Genomic DNA, 18607 nt, shown 5'->3' on the forward strand with positions numbered 1-18607 from the left:
TATCACTTTATATTATACAATATTCATAATTAAAAATTGTATTTAAAATGTTGTAACACCACAGTGTATTGGGGGTGACATACACTCATCTGTGGGGAATGGGGATGACATAAACATGCACTGTCCCTTTAAGACAACACCCCATTTAAAACATCCTGCCAATCAATAGATCCATCAAACAGCCAATGAGATGGAAGCCATTGTGAAGATGGAAAATGTGGTAGGCCAAACTCTTTTATTCCCAGGTGCTGTATGAAATGGTTTTGTTGTGTCGTATTTGGACCGTTTTTGTGGCGGCTTGTTTTATTGTGAAGAGGAAAGATTTATTTGTTGGTCTGTGATTGTCTGTGTTTGCTGGAGCGGATTAACTTTTAATGGACTTCAATGGAGTTTTGAATGCGTATTGCAATTTCTACTTGGGATGACTGACGGACATTTGAAAAACAAATGTATTTTGTGCTTCTCTCTCTCGCTTTCTCTTTCTCTCTCACATATATACACATGTATAGGCCTATATATCTGTATACATATTTTATTCCCTGTTATTTTCATCCGTTTCTCCAGTCTTCATTTTTTGCAAATATAACCACTACGTTTATTTAAAATTTTGAGAAATATTGTTTGTAGTTTACAGAATGAAACAAAAATGAAGATGTTTACCTACACACAAGCCTACCAATAAATATATATTATAGTAATCATTTATTTGAAATTTTATTTTCCATTTTTTCCATTATAACTTTTGACAGCCTATTTTTTTAAAGAGACATGTGATAACATTCCTGGCATGCAGTCAATGATTTTCTGATATTTCGATCAAAAAAAAGAGTTTTTATTTAACTAGTTGGCATAATGAAAAATATTAAGTAGTGTTGCCATCGTTTTTATTTTTAATTCCTTTTTCCTCCGTACAATAAAAGTGTGCACATATGCTATTCTTTGCCTCTCTTACAGGGTTTTAGCTACTTTCATTCTTTCGGCCCCATAAGTCTGAATGTCCACCTGTGGCCAGACATTCAGCAGACCAAACACAGCAGAGATGATGATCTGCAAACTCATTTTCTGCCATCTGCTCACCGCCTGATCTGTGTGCCCCTAATACCAGCAGGAGACAAAACACAAACACGTATTTTCATCTTGTTTTTGGACACCAACAGTAACCTCTCATGGGCCAAATCTTTGTATGCGAAGTTTTGTTTACACAACCAAATGAAAGCCGAAAACTGTGAGTCACAGATGTGTAAAGAGGTTTTAGGCAAGTGATCCTAAACTTTTAAACGGTTGTGTATTTTGTATAATGGAAAACTTAAAAAACCCCAAATATGGATGATTTTGAAGTTAGATTTGTCACATTGCTTTGTGATATTCGTCTGTGTGAAATGTAAAGGAACTTGATCACATAATCCTAATATCATGGTTATGTTTGTTTCCATGTGGTAGTTTCAAAGCTTAAATAAATTGAACACACAGCAATATTGGAGATACCATTGGCATAATTTGAACCTACATTTTGAAATCTTTATTTTCTTTCTAAATCTTTTGAGGAGAGATGTTGAATTTCAGTGTCTGTTCTCCAGATAGCTGTGAATCTATAGACTTGAGCAAAGATCTCTATGTTCTCATGGTCTCACTTGTATTTTTCTTTACTGTCGGTGTGTTTGCACACTGTATTTTTAGAAAAGCCTGGTACCCTCATCGTAGGTGTATTGAAAGCACCTTAGCGATGACACGATTCACCCGGTCAAGCATCTCTCGGGACACGACAGACGCTCAAACCTGCATCCACGATCCCTTTACATACCCCCCTGTGAGAGAATCAATGGCCAAATCGATCCGATCTCAATGAAGACACGCGTAGATGGGTCACTAAACGTTTTTTTTACCATTTCTGATGTAGCCGGCATCAATTGATGATGATAATGGAGAGGGCAGTAAGTGGCGGTACAGAGAGGGGTCGAGTGGCTCTTATCCCGATAGACCGCTGAGGGTGAACACGTTCTCATCAGCACTCAGGAACACAGAAACAGGCCATGACATTTTGCCAGACCTTGTCTTGAGGGTACCAGATAACAATGGCAAGCAAAAAATTGTGAAACATCAAACGTTTTTGACCACTCACCACCATCAGAGGAATTTAGAGGAAGGTTTTATTGATGGGGGTTTTGAGTCTGTGTTAGTAAGTATGACTTGGGATGTATGTCTTGCATTGGTTTGGGTTTCGTAAATTAATATTACTAGGTGTCATCCATTAAAAAAAAGAGAGAGAAGTCTTTCATCCTTAACTCACCCTCATGACTTTTCAAACCGGTTTGACTTTCTTTCATCTGCAGAACACTCAAGAAGATATTTTGAGGAATGTTGGTCACCAAACAACACTGGACACAATTGACTTCCATTTATATGAACACAAAACCACTGAGACATTCCTCAAAATATCTTCTTTTGTGTTTCACAGAAGAAATAAACTTATACAGGTTTTGAACGACATGGGTGTGAATAAATCACACATTTTTTTATTTTGGGGCAAAACGTAACGTGGACCCACAACCAGATAATGGCTGACATCAAAATTCGACCTCCTGACTCTTGTGACAAGTGCAGCTCTGTCTGTAATCCTCCTTTGACATTTGTCAAAGAACAGCTCGATGAGGGACCTTAGGGAACCCAAAAGCTGACCATACTGACTCTTTGAACCCTACTAAAGGCTTCTTATGTTTCAACAGAGAACAAAATGGCTACTGTACCATTTGATAGCTCTCTACACGGATGGATGGAAAAACGCAAGACTGCCAGTCGCCCCTAATGTTACCCAGAGTACAGCACCTGAGTGATTTCAAAAGGAACGGCTGTTAGTGTCAAAGCAAAAAGTTTTCGAACCAATTCAAAGTCTTAATTCAATTCCTTAAATATTTTACGTTAAAGGTCCACTGTATGACATTTTGCGCCATCTAGGGGAGAAGTTGCGAATTGAGTGTCTGATATTTGACCTGTGTTTTGACTTCCATAACCTTTTATGTTTTACTTATAGTCAATGTTTTCTTGTACAGCTGCTTTGTAACAATGAAAATTGTAAAAAGCGCTATATAAATAAAGCTGACTTGACTTGTACAAACAACATGGCGAATTACATGAATGGGGACCTGCGGCGTATGTAGATAAAAATAGCTCATTCTTAGAAAATAAAAACATAAACCTTCATTATGTAAGGTCTTTATACATTTCTGAAGACATAGTAATGGATATCTATAGCATTTCTGTCAACAGATCTCCCAAAAATGACCCATTGGACCTTAAATGCACAAGACAAATTTTAAGATGATCTCCATGTATGCTGTTTTATGACTTTTTTAGCATCTCTGCAGATTCTGGATGGATAAAAAATTCAAGATAAATTATATTTTTGCAGTAATTGGGGGTTATTTATACATACATACTAACAGGTCGTCTATTATACTATTGCATATAGGATTTTATCCGTTTGGTAGCTGTTGACGTGTCAGAGGGTAAGTGAATATTGAGATGATAGAGTTGAGAAAAGATGGGTTAGTGTGGGAGGGACAAGATTTAGGTCCATTTCAGGAAAGAGAATTCCCAGACAGATGGTGATACAGTTGGGAGGGGATGTCCTATAATCATAAAACAACAGTGAGTCATAATGTGAAGCTTGCACTACCTCGGCTTACCACCCGAGTGCAGCACTTCATCAGCGAAACCGTATTGATATCAGTCAAATCTATGAATTTGTTAAAGGACAATCTATGTAGATGGATTCATTTTTCAGGGCGCGTAGCCTGGTTAAATTATACAGCGCTCTCATGAACAGATGCTGTGGTTCTTAAAGGGACAGTTTGAACAAAATGCAAAAAAGCGTTTCAGTCCTTATTATGCCTCGTGTCTTTTCACACCCACGTGACTTTTCCTCTGTACAATAGAAGATAATCCATCTCAACTCTTTGCTTCTCACTGATGGATTGTGATGCTTTAAGTGATGTGCTTACAGAACTGTCAGCATCATTTGGTTGAAATGTCAGGACACTGGTCTTTGCTTTCGGCCTTGTAAAAAAGGTGCCATCTTGATTCAAAGGTACATCCAGAGTCCCCAGTTAGCACACTGTAATTCCTCCAGTCGACAGTCTTTAACCCGGCACGCCAGCTGACATAAAACATCAATAAGAAATCTGATCCTGACACATTGGATCAACATCAGCACCTCATTCTCAGGTGTGACATCACCATACAGTATGTGACACATCAAATGCAGCTCTAGAAATATATGTCCTCGCCCTGACGAATGCACATGTTACAGTGTTTTATTTCACACCTAGAATCAGACATTTATAAGAAATAATATAGATGCGAGAATTGAATGCATAATAAAAACTTTTGTTGCATACAGTACTATAGAGACAGTTTTTGACAAGAATGGGCAATTAATCTTAATCGATTAACAATTATGAAGACAAAATAATCAAAGGTAAGACAATAATTGTATCGCATTCTGTTTTGCAAGGATTGTCTCATTTTATTGTATTTATTTAATATAATTTATTTAAATGTTTGCATATATTTTGTATTTGTTGTTAAGTTGAATACAGTGTTAAATCGACAAGTTAATTATTTAATAATTTTTCAATTCATTGACTTTGTACCCATTGTTGTCACAATTGATCAGCCATAGTACTGGTGATACTAACTGAAAAGGAAAACATGTTTTCACTTCTAAAAAACTGATAAGATAAATATTTTTATGGAATAATACCAAAAATATTCAAGATACCAGGAAAAGTCAGTTTTGATGATGTGTTTTGCTTTCATGAAAAGTCAGTTTTTAGACAGAAAGACACGTAAATATTCTTTAAAATAAAAAAATATTTTGATGAGTTAATTATAATATTTATTACTAGGTGAATCGCCTTATCCAAATTCTTCTCACGACCTCAGACAAAAGCAGGTTTAAGACCCGAGTTAAATAACGGCCTTCTTTGAATGAAGCTTGTAGATGCTGTACACCAGGAAAATTGATCAAATGTTTAACCCAAATGCCACATTTATGCTTTAGGTCTCCGAACTTCACCGCTCAGAATCTGGCTGAATTTCAAGCTTCTTCATTGCTATTCCAGATCTATCTTTTATCTCCCCCCTAGAATCCCCTAATTTCTCTTCCTCAAATGGTGCGAAGATTAATCACACTTGACATCTCATTTTCCGACATTTACTTTTCTCAGAATCTTCAGTTGAACGGTTATCTTAAGCAGTCCAAACACACTTTCCAAAATGCCAAACACAAGGTTTGATTTTGACTCAATACCCAGTTTAACTTGGTATAATAGATACTAAATTTTATAAGATCAAAATCAGATAGATAGATAGATAGATAGATACATAGATAGATAGATACATAGATATGTAGATACATACATTCTTCATTCATTGTGGCATGCGACTTGCCTTACATCACTGCTATGTTCGGTTACCATGGGAATTTGCAGGAGCACTAAAGTGAGAGAAGAACGAAAGCGAGAGAGAAAGATTGAGCGTGAGTGAGAAAGCGATCCTGCCTTTTGCTTTCTCCCGCATGCGAGTTTTCGACAGCCTCTCTAGTGCCTGGCAAATTAAAACATATTTCATCTGCCACAAAAATCCAAGTCAAGACCGTTTCCTGTATTTCACCCCTCTGACCGAGCCACACCACCAAAGTAAAAAGGCCATTGCCTTTAAGAGTTATTCACTAAACTTCCGCAGCTGACCTCAAGTTTTATTTCATGGTTTGTTGCCGAGTACAAGGTAGCGGCGTCTAGGCTCCACTTTTCGCCCATTGGTTTCAATCTGGAGGTTTTCTTTAGCCAATGTCACGGTCCAGTCCCCGCGAGCTGGTGTATGTGCTGACTGCTCCTCCTCCCTTGTTGCACTTAACCCGAACCAGTACAAATTTTCTCTCTGCAGGTCCGTGTCCGGCCCGGTTGTGGAGGATTAGCGGTTTGCCTTGAGGTATGGTGCTGAAGGGCAAGTTCTCAACTTCTCAAATATTTGGGACTGTCTTTAACTTTGGCACTTTTAAAATGTCAACATTTAAAGGTCAAGTGTGTAATGTCTTTGATCTATTGACAAAAATGGTATATAATATACATAGCTTCAGAGGAGTATAAAGACGTTATATAATGATGCGTCATGTTTTTATTATCTTGGAATGAGCTGTTTCTATATACATACGCAGCGGGCCCTCTTACGTGGAATGCCATGTTGATTCTACAGTAGCCGTAAACAGACAAACTCCTGTGTCAGCCACCGTAGTGCTTTGAAAGGGGGCAGTAGAGTGCGCCGTTGGTTGCCGTTCGCAACCTCACTGCTAGATGCTGCTTTATTTCGTAAACTGGACTTTTAAAGTCGTAACCCATTTTTTAAGGCTTTCGAAGTTCTGCTCTGGCAGCTCAAACCTTGCAATTTTCACTGTAATCCCCAGAAGTGGTGATTCATGAGTGACTACTATTGTGCCCTTAAGCAGTATCTAGGTGATACCCCAGGTGTGTTTGTCCCTATATTAGAAGTGTAGACTGTAAAGCAGAACCGTCCTGTAAGCTGTTTCAGATAAGAATTTGTCTGCTTGAGAAGAAAATGTCTTGAAGGTCAGTCAATTTATTTTATTTTTCTTTATATTATTCCACTCCAGGCCAATGCCCATCTTCAGCAAAGTGAGTTCATACTTTCATGATGGGTCCAGATAGGGTGTTGTCTTTTCTGTGAGTCTAGCAATTATTTAGTGGCTACTACAAATTAAACCGCATTGCCATTGGTCCCCTGATTACATGTTGACTCCCCCTATTATTCAAGTGCATTGTCATTGATTTTCTGACAGCTAGGGAGGACGGGCTGTATTTTCTCATTGGCTCTATCCTAAATGGTGTACTTTGCCTTTATATCAGTCTACTACCAGCCGTAACATGATCATGCTGAGATCCGAATTTGGTTAAAGAGCAATGGGATGTCCAGTTTGCTAGAACAATATTTGTATTTACATGCATGTGTGTTTCTTTGCAGTGGCCCATTTGGCAAACCTGGGTCTCATCTGGCATATTCCCTAGCTCTAAAGATTACAACGGGCCTGTGGCAATCCATCACCTGTAGACAAGACCTTCTCTCAAAGTTGGAGGATATGTAACGGAAAATTAACAAATGAGAACGAGGATTTGGCATTGAGGGGCGTCCATAAGAGGAATCAAATTCTTCCCCTCGTTTTCTAATAGAAAACAGGTCTTTTGAAATACTGGCACAAAAATGACACGGCTGTAATGATGGTGATAATAGTGAGGCAGGGATAATTGAGGAGAGCCACTCGCTGGATAGATATTGACCACATTAGTGCTTGCAGTTGGAGATGAGCTTTAATTAGATGCAATTAATCCCCATTTGGTCTCTGAGGAGGAAGCAAATAGCATTTTCCAGAGCGTAACCCCTTACCTGTTCATGGCTCAGTGGTTGAAAGACACTGTTTAGTGGTTTGTCCTGTGGCGCAGACCGAATGTGAAGTGGAAAAATTAATGAGAATTGTCTGCATATTTCCACAAAATGTAATTTAGGAAAATTGTTTTTGTCTCAAAGACAACATTGCATTTATAATTATTGCTCAACCAAATCTCCCATGAGAACAAGCTACAAATGTTCTTTCTCACAAGGAAGCTTGATTAGCTTCCCAGGTAGAAAAATTGCACTACGTTTATAAAACACCCTAATGTACTTAGTGCTCTATTTTCACAATCTAATTTTGTACCTGACATACAAAAAATAGTTTTAGTACATAAAATAAACAAAGAATTTGAGTATTAACCCAGCAATGGGTCAAAAATTTACAATCTCAACAGTTGGGTTATAAACTTACCCCTGTTGAGTTGTTTTAAAACAATTGAAGGGTTAAGTATAAAGATTTCCTGGGTTAATTTAATAAATTTTTGACCCAACAATGTGTATATAGGGCTAAATAAACAGTGAGTGTCATGTCCATTTCAGTCTAAAACAAGTACAGACATCTAATTTCTGTATTTCTCCACTACTTGGCCTTTTCATCTTGCCTTTTTGCCTATTCTAATTGGTAAAAAAAGGAAGATCTTGTCTGCAAATATGCAAATTGCTTCAGCGCAAATATCTCGACAGACACAAGTGTGTACGTTGGTGTGGCCGCACACATCCATTCATTTGCTGCTTGTAACTAAGTGGCATCCATAAAGTGTCATTCTTCCCTTGTGCCTGACGCCTCAACGGCTGTCATTTTCTCCTAAGTCATGTCACTCTATTAGCGGCGTGTAAAATATGAAACCTGTCTTGTCTCCGACTGCCCTGACTGTCCTCGCTGCTTCATAAACACGACGTGGTCCTTTATGCAAACGAATATTTAAATGGTAAACAGATGACAATCAGCATGGAGTCTGACTTTAGACCTCCTTTATGTGGGCTGGTTTTATGGCTGTAAGCATAGTGAGAGAGCGAGTGAGAGAGAGAAACTAAAATAAAGTGTTCAATACATATTGTATCTCTCTCTCTTACTCTGTATGTAAATGAGGACATTTAAAATGGGAGATTGTTTTTGCAAATGTTGTATTGCTTCAGTGTCATGTTTGGAATTTATTATTTTAAGTTATATTATTGTTTGTGTACACAAATGGTGATATGTGCGTCTAGTGGGGAATACTGGTTGGTCCCATCAGTTTATATATTTTAGTATGTATATATTATGCTGTATTTTTAGCTCGTGCCAGGAAAAGAAAATCCATTCGCTACATTAATCTAACATTTCCTCACAGTTGACACTTAATTTATCACTTACAGCATTGCAGGACAACATGACCATGTCAACAAAGGTCACTAAAACCCTTAAAGGCTCTTCCTCCCATCCCATGAGAAAGTGCTGTTTAAGAGGGTGACGGGTCGAAGATTCATTGTAGGAAGTGCAGTGGGACGACATCCATGCGTTGTATCAATGACCAGCCATGCATCTTAGGATAATCAAGTTCGAACGGTGGCCTGACGGAGGGATAAAAATAGATCCTAAGCCATTACCTCGTGCACTAATAGCGCGATCGCAGCCAATACGTTGAACCCCCGGGGAATGCAAAACGAAGACCAGCGGTTTATTAACAAAAACAATTACAAAGAAACGGAAATGTCTGATATTCTAAATTTAGACCGTTGTTGCTATGGTGTATCAATTACATAAGACAAAGGTAAATGTAAGCATGAAACTGATGATAGTCTTTACAAAGTGGTTTGTTAAGGAGAATCCAAGACTGGCTAAATATCTCTCGTAAGCTTGAACCAGAGGATCCCATTCGGGTTTATGACTAGGGAAGGCAGACATGTTTTTTGATTTGTTAAATAGCGTTGTGTGTTTTGTAGTGTATTCCCAAACAAACCCGATCCAAGTGCCTTGTTTACTTTTAGAAAGACAGAAGAGATCAGCAGATCCTGGAGAAGTTGGAAAAACAATAATAATCCAAAACAAGCAAAGATTTCAATAAACTCAACATCGGAGCACCAGAATGCATGGTTGGGTGGTTCTGTTTGCACAGCATTGGCAATCTAATAAGATACGACTTGTCATACGTGATGGGCTGTATGTGCTGTCAGTAATGTTCCTATCGAGAAGCAACAACTTTGTTTCATCAACAAGTTGCTTGTTGCATGCAGGTGGTGGCATTTAGACAAATGACTACTGAGCCGCGGGGTAAGGAGCGTCTCGGTCAAACCCGGATCGACTTGAGGTCGATATCGTGAAGTGTATGGATGGGACTCTCTTTCCTGGATCCTTTCCGTCTCAAAGTGCGGGCTATTTGTCTTACAGGTGCGATCATTTGTCTGTGTTTGGCCTCATTGTGCTGAGCAGGGTAGTGAAGCAAGAATTGGGAAGATTGTTGCTGAGATTAACCAGTAAAGCAAGAAACCAATAGCAGGGCAGATAGGAGTCTTTAGGACTCAATGAGTGTGGCTGTGAATGCAAATGTGCATACAGTGGACTCCACTATTATTGACACCCTTGATACATATTAGAAAGAAGGCTGTAAATGTAAATCTGCATTGTTTCTCCTTTTGATCTTTTATTTTAAAAAATCTACAATATTCCAACATTTTATTAAATTAAAACAATATGAAGTGGATTGAATATAACATTATGAAAGTGAAATACTTCACCTTACTGGTTTAGATGTAGGGCCTACTATAAACCTCAAAGGGCTGTGTAAGACCACAACAGTTTGCATTTCCATTAGGAGACAGAAAGCAACAGTCTCAAGCGGTCTAGAAGATCTTATGCAGATAGCATGGTGTTCGCCATTGTTTACTGCGTATCTTGCGGGTTGGGTAAAATATTAACATTTTCTGGATTCATTTAACCCAGTGGTTGGGTTTGTCCCATTTTGACCAAACATGGGTTGAAAAAGTAGAGTTTACTAATCTGCAACCATAAAACACAAAAGATGCCTGAAGCCAAGCTTAATAAACGAGAAAGTATTTTATGTATTTTAGACACAAAAAGTAGAAAAATTTCCAATTTGATCTGAACTTTATGAAACATTAGCTATAGAAATCCATCTATCCAGATATGTCAAAGCTTCCCTGCTATCCGAGAGGTTGTAACTGTGTGTGTCTGTGTGTTGGTCCTCTCCCAAAAACTATTGTATTTTCAGAAATGACAGAATCGATGAACACTCTATGCATGTTCATACAAAACCTCGTTGTGTGTGAGAAATAAAGGCCCATTCACGCAATGCATAACAATGACGATAACTACATAATGGTCCAAAATACAACATTATGTCTATTTTAAGCTCATGCACTGTAGTTTAGCAGTTGTTTAAAGTTGTATTGGTTGTATAGGCTGAGAAAGAATAGCTCTAAACCCAATGATATTGTTCTATTGTATTGTTATTGTAACAAGAAGGACGCATGAATGTATAGTTTTATCCTAATATATAAAAATAAAATCGTCCACATTAAGGGCGTTGCATTTTTTTTAAATCGCCCAGGGAGACCATACCAAAACTAACAATAATAATAACAAATTTTATATTCAATACTATGGGACTATGTCTCCCGGCTGGCCTGGGAACGCCTCGGTGTCCCCCCGGAAGAGCTGGAGGAAGTGTCTAGGGTGAGGGATGTCTGGGCATCTCTGCTTAGACTGCTGCCCCCGCAACCCCGCCCCGGATAAGCGGTAGAAAATGGATGGATGGATATTCAATACTGTAATACCAAAAATTTAAGTTTGGGTGTGGACGTCCCTTTAAAATTTAGCATGGTTTTTTAAATGTATGGTCCTCCATATTGGGCCTTTACAAAGGTTTAAACGGCTAAAGCAGTGTGAGGATTTCCTGAATAGAAACTACTACAAATAGTAAAGACTGCGCTGTCCTTGGGCATATTTCATTCATAATTCATTCTTGCCAGTGGTTACAATGAGAACAGAGACGTATTTGAAAGATAACTGACTTACTGCCGGAAAGAGCATCACCGCCACACCGTTTTACTTCAGAACGCTCCTGCGTCATCTCACAACTAGCTCTAACATCTCGAACGGGTCACGAGAACGCAAGCCCGAGTTTGGGAATGCACCCTTACCTTCCATTCAGCTCAATTCGGACATGTACAAAGTTCTCCGTACTGATGGGTTAACAGTCATTCACGTGAAAGATTGATTTAAACGCGGGAAGCTCGCGCTCTGAGTGCCTCGCTGTGACGTCAAAGGCGCCAACCCGCGGTGTGGACGCGCGCTCGCTCGTGCCACGGAGAGACGCGCGCTGACAGAAGCGCGGTACGTGCTTTGAGTCCCAAACAGATGTGCGCCAGTGGAAAAGGGAGACGCCAGAACACGTTATTAAAAAGTGCTGAAATGTATTTAAATATTATGCGTGAGGCGAGACAAGCGGGATAGTGAAACGCGTCTCGCGGATCTCCAGCCACCATTGCACGTCAGTCGAGAAACGATATTAACTTCAGCAATCGCCCTTGCATGTAATTGCATTACGTTTAAATGCTTTTTGAGAATAATATAAAAATGCACCAGTGCCGTTACAGTCCGCAACTGTGAAGCAGCCCCATGCAGTGGTTCTCTCTCTCTCTCTCTCTCTCTCTCTCTCTCTCTCTCTCTCTCTTGCTCGCGCTCACTCTGTCAGCTCAGTCCGTCTCTCCGTCGGTCTTAGTACTCAGCGCTTGGCAAGGGATAATAAACCGCTTTTCCGCAGCAATACGTGGTCCAAAGAGAAGCCTTCAACAGAGGTATGGATGTACTCTTTCAATTCAATCGCTAGATCAATCTTTTTGTATAAATCGTTTAATCATCTTCATTGAGAAGTGATTCATTTGGAAAGCCACCTGCATGCTGATCGGCGTGCGCAGAGGTTTCACGAGCTGTTGTATTTTGTCCAAGAGAACATTTTGCCCGGCTATTTTTGACACCGTCCGGTTGTGATGAGATTTATAATATTTCCGAGCCAGAACGCGGAAAGGATCACGTACAGGGCCACGCGTGCTTGTGTGACTTGAAAAAGCACATATATCAATCCAGGTCTTAGATGTTTTCTGTGTTTGGCTTTCTTCGCGACTTTAGGAGCCAAAGAAGATGCTCGATTCATAATATGTATAATAGAAGAACTATGGAGTTGCATGGAAATTGAATTTTGGCAGCATTCACATCAGGAGTCTCTCGTGATTTTGCCATTTTTGAGCAATTGTTGCAGCCCCTGTGATCTTTATTTCTTTAGAAATATGAAATGTGCCGGACATAAATGAGAGGGAATAAAGAGCGAGGGTGGGAGGGGAGTGGGGGTGCTGGGAAAGATACGGGACGGGGGACAGCGGTGAGCTCCATCATTTGATTTATAACCTCGCAAATACGCAGCGGCTGTCTAAGCCTGGGGTCCCCGCTTTGACTCGCTGTCATTTTAACATCAGATGCAGTTTATGTCGAAATACAGACAAAAAGACAAACTAGCTTCATGTGCAAAGGAGTGAGAAAGCTCTTTACCGCACTACAACCACACCTGTTTTAGTACAACATCGACTAGCTTGGACTTGTACACATCTAATGAGTTTACGTCTTTGCTTTTTAGATTTGTGTCCATATGCTGTACAGTATATACTAGTTTACTCCTAAAAGTTGAAAAAATAAACTGTGCATATAATATTTGCATATGTGCGAAACGTACAAAACAGTGTTTGAAGAGTTTGGTTCCCCAATGAGAACTCTTTTTCAAAAATCTAGTGTTAATCGACTTATTGTATTAGTTAGATGTATTTTTTTGTTATTATGTCTTATATAAAACAAACCAGTTTGATTGATGTTAATTGGAATTCACAATAAAGAAACATGATTTTAGAATTTTTTAAAAACTGAATTATCTCATTTTGGAACCAAAACATTCCATTTTGAGAAATCTTGATGTCCCCTCCCTTTAATGTTGAATGCCATCTGCATATGACTTGTAATAGCAAGTAGCGAAACATCTTAGATTATGTAACGCATCTTTAAAGTTAGCAACATCTTTTGGCAACGAGCCATTTTGCAATTTCACATCAAATTCGCAGGGTACCATATTAATCTCATCTTGTTGCAAAATTCCGTTCTGTGTCGCGAAAAGTGCTGCACTTCCATATCTTACATAAACGTGACATTGTGATGTCATAACATTACGGCAATGTTTTCCCACCAAACCGAATTTAGGATTTTAGTTTTTATGTCTTGTCACTTTTCGTCACAAATTCTAAGGAACAAGTTGTTAAATTTTGATAAATGATGACGATTACAAAAACAAAAAATGTTTGTCTTCGTGGATGAATCATGCTCAACATAACCAAGATGTGGTATTTAGAAAGCAAAAGGGGTTCGTTTTGATTTTTTGTTGACTTTAGATCTGTAATGAGGGTTTGGATAAGACTCTTGGGTCAAACCACAGCGGATAAATCTGGAAATGATGAATTCACCCCTCACTGCCAAAGCCTATTTTTCCCATATGGCAACGCTGAGTGTGTGACTTCATTATTTCCAGGCCGGTTTGTGAGTTTGATTTATCTGCAGCCTTTTTTAGTCGTATCTACAGGTGCTAGGAGTGAGTCACGCGTTTGCTTGTTTAAAGGTGCGAGCCGTTGTGTTTAAATTAAATGGGAACTCTCGTCCACCCAAGCATGTTTGCCTGCGGGGCTCTTTCTCTATTTTACTGAACGCACACAATTCGATATCAGCCGCTGTAGGCACATGGTAGACTGGCCAATGGTTTTATATCTAGACTGAATCTTGGAGAGAGACATGTACAAAGCATAAAAGACAAGTGACATACAGGGAGATGCAGGAAGCGCACACCCTCTTTGACCCAAGCGTGTCCACCAATAAAGAGAGGGTGACCCTTTCTAACACGTAATACAATCAATACATCCTCTTGAATACTAATGCTGGATTAGTAACCCTGCATATCAATAACCGTATTTCCAAGCTATTACATCACTATTCAGATTACAAAATGTTCTCATCTTTATCTGCAATTGAGTTCCTGAGTTGGCTATATTTGATTATTTTTAAAGTCGGGGGAAATATCTTCTTTTAAAGTTAGGTGAGCGAAGGCATTTGATGGATTTTAATCAAAATATTTTCAAAGGTGTCTTCGAAGATCTTTAGGCCAGTTGGGATTTTTTAGTTCTGAGTAGAGACACTCAGCTTGGAGAGGCAAGTTGAAGCTGATTTATGTGCGTGTGTTCGCCTGTGGTCTTGTATCTACGCATGTGCTCAGCATTGAAGCAGTCAGGTGTGATTGAGTGCTGAGGGTGGTTGGCACAGCTGTACAGATACACACACTCGCTCTTGGGTGCCTGTATATCTGGGACTAGATCTATCCCAGTGCTTTTCCATTCTTCCGTTACCGAAAGATGGTAATTAAAAAAGTAATAATTGTCAAAGATTGCTAACAGCTTTGTTTTCTCTGTTGTATTGTGTGTCGTGTATGCCAGAGATGAGATCATCCTTTTTCAATATTTATTTATTTTGAAAGATCTCCAGCGTTTAGTCAGCTGCCTGTGGGAAAAAATACTTTTTATTGTAATATCTGGATATTTTGTGGCTGTGTTTGAAAAGCTTAATCTGGGCAGTCAAAGGCAGATGGCCATTTACTGCTGTTTCATGGGTTTTCATAATGATGTTGTATATATAACTATGTTAATATAAACCAGCACCATACCAGCGTATTTTTTTTCCTGTAATTTAAAGAAACAGTATGGTACATTGACATCTAGCGGTTGAGCTTGGTATCGCAGTCTAAATAAAAAATATTGGAGAGACAAGTTTAGCAAAGTAGTGGTTCTTCTCGGTTTCTTTTGATTGTTATCAGAAATAATCTACAGTTACTAATGTGAATGTACATCGAAAGTTAAATTAATCCCACAAATTGCACATTAATGTTTGTTTATCTTGTCACTTTGAAGCCGTCTATAAATCTGTAAAGAACACTTCCCGGTTATTTACATACCCATCTATAAACCTGATGAGGGCTACTACTTATATGGACCTTTAAAACTATGTTCAGCTAAGGGCGTTCCCTGGCATCACTCAGGCTTGCAAACGGCGGTTTAAATAGATTAGTTGCTGTCCAAAAAATCCTGCTAGAAACCCCTGGGAGACCCCGCTGCCTGGATGTTTTTTGCCTGTTGGCACGCTTCAATATTCAATGACTATTAGGCTAACAGCATACAGTAAGATACCAACTAAGGACATGAAATAAATCTGAAAGAGTTCTATCAGTACAAGAATCCGATGGTTAAAAGGTCTTGCGCTTTCATTTTCTTTGTCTGACTAACTTTAATGAGTAGCAATTTGCCGTTCGAGTGAATGAACGTAACGTGTCTGTCACTAAAATAAAAAAAGATGGTTCAGGTGTCTTCGAAAAATAAAACAGATTTTGTAGTGCGACTTCTTAAAGGAATCGGAAACTAAGGCGACACGTCCCTCACAGTTAAACAGCCACAGTGAAACATTTAACACTTCAGAAGTGTTTCCTACCTATTTTAAGTAGACCGCTCCGGGCAAGGAGGTTTTTCTCGACTCATGTTCACACACACTTTAATCTCCGAGCTACTCTGTCGAATTTCGAACTTCTGTCTTCTTCTGTTCCCGCTCCCCTGCATCCATTTTTCCAAATTAAAATTTTCTTCTGAAAAATGTAAACAGTGTTGTAAATATCCAGGGGTGGAAAGGTTTGGGACGAGGGGAAGCGCTCCGATCAATGCATGGTTTTTACATCATCCCGGTGGGGACCTTCTGCCAAACCTTCTTGCATTTCAAGTACATAATTTGCCATTGATTCATTTAAAATTTTCAGGGAGCGTCTAGTAAAAATGTCAATTTTGCTGACCATGCAGTGAATTGTTAAGTTTGAACATAACAGAAGCGATGGTTCACCCAAAAATTCAAATGTATTTTATCATTTGCTCGCCCTCTTGTCATTTCAAACCTGTATATCTTTCTTTCTTCTGCAGAACATAAAAGAAGATAAATGCAATGTATAGCACATCTGCTATACTCCGTGTATGAGCCATATTGCGTTTTAACGGAGCCCCTCCAACTATAGCAATAACTGCGTGCATGCATGTCCACCCTCCAAGATATGTGATGTGATATACCCACATCGGGGTTTCGGGAGGTTTTTAATTAAGCTAATTTTCCTAATTATTCTTTAGAGGGCAGAACGCCCCTCTACATTAATTCCTCACCCCCCTCATTAATCACATCTATATGAGTCGAGATGTGACCCGTGCGTGTCCGATGTATTTATTTAGGCCATTTAAAGCATCTTCCCGTTGCCGCTTCCCCGGTTGTGATGTTAATGATGTTTGAGATGCGTGTTAATTAGCTCTTGAGGTTAGCTCATGGGCGGGCGGAGTCGCTTTCATCATGTGTCGTAATTGGTTGAGTGATGAAGGGAAGATAATTGTGGGCTTTGTGCATAGGAATTTCGTGAAGATGATGGGCCGCGTTTCCATTGCCTGCTAAATGCGTTGTTTAAAAGTAATTTAAGGGAACTTTCAACTTCCTAAATTTTGTCGTTATTTACATGCCATGTTGTCATTTCAAACCTGTATGACTTTCTTTCTCTGCAGAACACAAAAGATAAAACCGTTGGTCCCCATTGACTTGCCTTGGAGGTCAATGGGGACCAACAGTTTTTGTAAACAATATTCTCAAAGCATCTTCTGTATTCTGCAGAAGAAAGCAAGTCATACAGGTTTGAAATGACATGAGGGTGAGTAAATGAGGACAGAATTTTCATTTTGAAGGTGCACCATTTCTTTAATATTTACAAAACCGATGTCCCAAAAGTTGAATTGATATCCACGGTTAGTCAGCGGGTGCGGACTTCATAGTTGTTTACATGCCATTTAAATGCATCATATCTCCATGTCTCGTTCACCGTCCACTCCACTAAACCTGTCATCACCGGTCACTTATGCCTGCCAAGACTCTTTCTCCGTGCCCCCTCACCTGTCAATCACATGTGTCTGCAGGGGGCGAGCCATCTCTGCCAAGGCTGATCGGAGGATCTGTCTGTCCAGAGATGTTGCCATGGAGACCACCTAGCTATTGTTGCTTTTAATACATTTTTGACGTAAGTTTTAAAGATCACTAGAAAAGAAAAATACATTTTCAATATGCCATGACGTAGTAGCTGTCATTAAATTAGTGTCGGTAGCGGTGACACTTGGCAATGGTTTCCATGGTTCCAATACTTGCCGCTTTCACATGAAACGTGTTTGCGTGTTGCCAGCATGAGCCTGTTTGTCATTTTGAAAGGATTTTAGTTAACAGTGGGCAACACCTTCGCTTTTTCATTTCATCACTTGTTCTATTTATCGTCTGCTGTCAAGCCTTTATTGGCAGACGTTCACCACCTGTAAAGTATTTGTGTGTGTTTGTTAGCACATCTATAAGCTAAAGCAACATAGATAACAATATTCTTCTGCAAAACACATTAGAAGATATGTCGAAAAATATTGGTAACCAAACAACATTGGACCCCATTGACTTCCATTGTATTAGTTGTACGAATGAAATAGTTTTACGCTCATTATTTTAAACAGTATAAATCATAATCTTTACTTATTTCACAAATCCAAGTGTCCCTTCAGAAAAAGGATTTCTTTGTGGACTCGCCAAGAGGCGAGACGCGGCACAGTCTGCTGTCAGCCGAAACCTCTGGGGAGGCAAACTATTATTTTATTCTGTCGGCACGTCGCTGACACTCACTCTCGGCACGTCTAGAGGTTTCGGGCGAGGCAGATGGTCCCCCGGTACGAGAACGAGAGTGGGCGGCGTGGGAGGGAGGAGGTGTGGATTATTTCGTCCAGAGAGAGAGAGACTACGGAGATAAAGGGTCTCGGTACTTTTCAAACACTCTCTGAAATCGAGTCTCCACCTATGGCCTTTGAACCCCTGATTTAAATTTAAAAGGTTTCCCGTTAGTTGAAATGATCTCCGACGGTGTTGCAATCCAGGATTTAAAATAAAATATTGATATGCCATGGCGTAGTGTCATAACTTTAAACGTCTCTTCTGCGGCTTTACATCTCCTTGCTCTGGCAATCCTCC

General features: G+C 39.4%; 1 protein-coding gene across 1 annotated transcript in view; it reads left to right on the forward strand.

The window, feature by feature from the left end:
* Positions 1–176: 176 nt before the first annotated feature.
* Positions 177–18607, forward strand: part of elfn2a (extracellular leucine-rich repeat and fibronectin type III domain containing 2a) — a gene marked incomplete at its 3' end in the record, with an annotated part of 91532 nt that continues 73101 nt past the window's right edge. Inside the window, exon 1 of the mRNA XM_079470652.1 lies at positions 177–220. The remainder of the gene's footprint in view (positions 221–18607) is intronic.

The sequence above is a fragment of the Barbatula barbatula genome (genome assembly GCF_947034865.1).
Source record: "Barbatula barbatula genome assembly, chromosome: 13".
Lineage (NCBI taxonomy): Eukaryota > Metazoa > Chordata > Actinopteri > Cypriniformes > Nemacheilidae > Barbatula > Barbatula barbatula.